General features: G+C 41.0%; 1 protein-coding gene across 2 annotated transcripts in view; it reads left to right on the top strand.

The window, feature by feature from the left end:
• The window catches only part of NCOA3 (nuclear receptor coactivator 3), a 1019275-nt gene that overhangs the window by 228792 nt on the left and 785983 nt on the right, over positions 1–4500 (top strand). The window lies entirely within an intron of this gene.

Here is a 4500-nt window from a genome sequence, read left to right as displayed (position 1 = left end):
AAACTTGATTTTGCTATTTTATATAAGGGACACCATTTTAGTATGTCATTGTGTCTAATGGGACTTGAACATCCACAGAACCAAACCCCAGCAGATACAATGGGCCCGCTGTAATACATTTATGTTCCACTCTTTTTAGTAGAGCACACGTTTATTACTAAATTAAAACAGCAAGACTTTTTATCTTGTTCTTGATGCAACAGATTAATGTGATTATACTACTAGAAATTCTTTGTGTGTATAGTGTCAAATTTAAATGGTTTTAAACATATAGCCACTCCAGATATTTTTGGACTGCAACTCCCAGTGGCCCTAGCTAGGAATGCCAGAAATTGCAGTCCACCAAATTCTGGAGTATGACATGATTCATGTTACTGCTTTAGCAACAAGTTGCAAAGCGCATCAGATCATAAATGGTTTGCAAATGCCCACTGGTAGAGGATTTATTCTGTGTCACAGGTTTGTTTGACTGGGCCACACATAGTTATCCTGGTTTGACCTTGGTAAACATGTTGAGAGAAAACATGTCCATGTCAGATTCAAACTTTTTGTTTTATTAGTGACCATTCTGTTTTAAATAGAGTTCAGAAAAGATACTTTGGTACATGTCAGTTGGGGCTTCTGGGAGCTGTAATCTAAAAAGTATATATTTTCCTTCCCAAATACCTGGCTAGATGTATCCTATCTCATTCTCCTGTTCCCTTTTGGGAATTATGGTCCGATTACATTCTTAACCATAGCGACTTTGACTTTCTTTTTTAATATTAGAAACTGTGATCTTATGTAAGATGATATAAATGGGTGTCAATGACATGTTATCGCTTCCTCTTTTTAAAATGAATTTCTTGACCATTTGTAAACAGGATTAACACTGCAGCACTAAATGTTAAGAGAGATGTTTTGGGGGGTAAAACTATAAAATATTGTGTGCCTTCAACTTATTTTCCAGTTTATAGTGACTTACAGGGAACACTATCATGAGGTTTTCATGGGAACATTTGTTCAGAGGGGGGGTGTCTTTGCCTTCCTCTGAGGCTGAGAGCATGTGACTTGTCCAAGGTCAGCCAGTGGGTTTCCATGGTCAAGTGGAGATTCAAACCCTGGCCTCCAGAGTCGGAGTCCAGCATTCAAACTACTACACCCTGCTGGCTCTCAAAGATACAAAGCTAATCCTTACTAATCTAATCTGCCCTCACAAGAGTATCCTTTTTACTAGATAGAAGGCATCCTTGAGATATAGCAGCCAAGAGAGGCTTAAAGGAGTTTTTTTTTTTTTGACTGCCTAGACTTGAAAAAGAACGGAGAGTGCTCACTAGGGGAGAAAAAGTGGTGCAGATACATTAGTTTAGGCTGATAACATGGCACTCAAAACAGCCAAAGGTTAATTCCCTTAACTTTCTCCCAAAGCCGTGGAATTGATAAGGGAAAAGGTAACTCCCATAACACTTAAAAATGTCACCATCATATCACCCTAAACACACTTGATTGCATGGGATTTTTGCCAAGATCCTACTGAAGCACTGGCAAAGCAAAAAGTCCTACCAGCTTACTTACAATGGCAATCCGCAGTGAGTTAGAAGCTGCTCCTTCTCTAGCTGTGCAACTGAAATAAAGCAGTTTGACACCACTTTTAACTGCCATGATTCTATCCCACAGAGTCCTGGGATTTGTAGTTTGGTGAGGTATTCAGCTTGATCTGTTAGAGAACTCTGGTCCCTCACCAAACTACAAATCTTAGGGTAGAATCATGGCAGTTAAAGTGGTTTCAGACTGCTTTATTTCTGCAGTGTGGATACACCCTCACAATCCCAGAGCACAAAAAACATATTTTCCAATTTATGGTGATCTAAGGGTAAACCCATCCCTATGGGAAATGAAAAGAGGAAATTAAAAGCAAGAAACTTAAAAGACAATTTCAAGATTGATAAATGAAAAAGAAGTGGAAAGAAAGTGGACTAGAATCTACTTTCTTTCCAAACCCGACACTTGTTGTGCCTTCAAGCTCTGATTTGTGAGGACCCAATCCTGATCTCTCTCTCTCTGCAATATCTGTTTAGAGGGAGGGGGTTGCCTTTGCTTCCCTGTGAGGCTAAGAGAGTGTGACTGACCCAAGGTCACCCAGTGGGTCTCATGCTAGTGGCATGAATTCTGGGATTTGTAATTCTGTGAGATATTTAGCTGTCTCTGTCAGATAGCTCTGATGCCAAACAAACAACAAATCCCCAGGATTCCATACAGTGGAGCCAGGACAGTTAAAATGGTGTCAAGCTGCATCAATTCTGTAGTGTGGCAATAGTCAGAGTTGGAAGGGACCTGTTGGGGATGCTTTGATTGTGAGTTCCTGCATGGCCCTTGGGGTCTCTTCCAACTCTGTGATTCTATATGGGGGCCACCCTAGGATCCAAAACACACTGCAGAAATAATCCAGTTTGAGACTGCTTTAACTGCTCTGGCTCAATGCTAGGGAATTTGGGGATCTGTAAGGTTTTTGTTGTTGTTGTTGTTGTTGTTTTGTGAGACATCTGTCAGAGAGAGCTCTGGTGCCAGAATAAATTCCCAGGATTCCCTAGCACTGAGACAGGGCAGTTAAAGCGGTCTCAAGTGAATGATTTCTGCAGTGTGTGTTGGACCTTTGTCTAACCCTTTGCCAGGTAGGAACACACAGCTAAAGCATCCCCTGGTGCAGTGGTCTCCAAACTGTGCTCCCTGAGGGGGTTTTGACTTCAGCGCCCAGAATCCCAGGCTATTGGCCCACGTGTCTGAGGCTTCTGGAAGCTGAAGTCCAAAAGCTCTTAAAGGGCACAGTTTGGGGACCGCTGCACTGGTGGGTTTCCATGGCTGAGCAGGGATTTGGAAGCCTGGTCTCCAGAGTCCCTCCAACCACTACCCCGCGCTGCCTTCAGCCTTCACACTAAAGGAGAGGGCAAGGGTGGCACAGCTGGATGCATCATGCGGAGGAACACATCCTCCTGGGGCATTTCTCCTCCTCACCAGCATCCTGGACAAACCCTTGCTTTTATGGCAGAGCTTCCCTGGCTGGAGGCAGGGCTGGAGCAACGTGGCAGCTGCGGACGGAGAAGCTGGAGGAGGAAGAGGAAGAGGAGGCGAAGGTTTCGGGATTCCGGTGCGAATTACTTCAGGTTCTGGCCAGGCTGCATCCGCACTGCAGAAGTAACCTGGTTTAATCCCGCTTTAACTGCCCCGACTCCATGCTCTGGGATTCTCTGAAAGAGAAGGCTAGAAATAGCTCACAACATTCCAAGTTCTAAAATTCCACAGCACTAGCATCAAACCCAGAGGCAGCGTGGTCTGAGTGTTAGACTAGGGCTGCATCCACACTGGAGAGAGAAACCAGTTTGGCAGCGCTTTAACTTGTTGTCTGGCTCAAGGCTATGGAATTCTGGGGGTTGGAGTTGGTTGTGGGGCCCAGAGCGGAGCTCAGTACACAACTCTATGGCCTGGGTCAGAAAAGGGGTTTCCCCCCAGATCTACCTCCTTCTTTTAAACAATAACCACAGATAGATAGATGATATAATCTATAATCCGACAGATAGGTAGTTAGGTAGGTAGGTAGATAGAGATCTAATTTATAATCTATATAAACTATAATTATATCTATATAGATCTCTATAGATGTATAGATATAACCTATAATCATCTCTCTCTCTCTCTCTCTCTCTCTCTATATATATATATATATATATATATATATTATAGATTACACCTATATAGTTATATAGATGAATATACTGTAGATCATATCTATAGCTCTATCTATCATAGATTTAGTCTATAAACTGTAGCTATATAGCTGATTATAGATTATATCTATATATCTGTATTTATATATGATTATAGATTATATACAGTACGTATATAAAAGATATATAGACAATCGTAGCAAAGGAATCAGAGCTAGATATATAGACAATCACCATCTATATAGCTATACAGATCTAGATATAATCATCTACTGTATATGATTTTTGATTTCATCTACATAGCTGATTATAGACTGTATCTCTATTAGATCCATCTATGTAATGGTAGATTTATCTATATACTGTAGCTACATTATTATAGATTGTATCTATATTAGATACATCTGTCTATAATTCTAAATTTATCTATATATTGTAGCTATATAGATGGTTATATATTTATATAAGATGATATACTATATCTATAGATGATATAGATAGATATATTGGTAGCAAAGGAATCATAGATAGATATAGATATAGATGCTTCCTTTGCTGCCAAATAATGGAGCTCAGAGTGAAGGCTAGTTGTGAACATCAACATCTCTAAACAATTCTTGCCAACACACAATCAATCAATCAATCAATCTGATATCTATCTATCTATCGGCCCCGGTGCAGCAACAAACTACCCTTCCCAGAATCCCATAGCCTTGAGCCAGAAAAGAGTTAAAGCGCTGCCAAACCGGGTTATTTCTCCAGTGTGGATGCAGCCGGATGCGAGTTCCCCATCAGCTCC

The sequence above is a fragment of the Sceloporus undulatus genome, chromosome 4 (assembly GCF_019175285.1).
Source record: "Sceloporus undulatus isolate JIND9_A2432 ecotype Alabama chromosome 4, SceUnd_v1.1, whole genome shotgun sequence".
In the NCBI taxonomy this organism is placed as follows: Eukaryota; Metazoa; Chordata; class Lepidosauria; order Squamata; family Phrynosomatidae; genus Sceloporus; species Sceloporus undulatus.
Note: the sequence above shows the minus strand (reverse complement) of the source record. Positions and strands in the feature narration are given on the sequence as shown.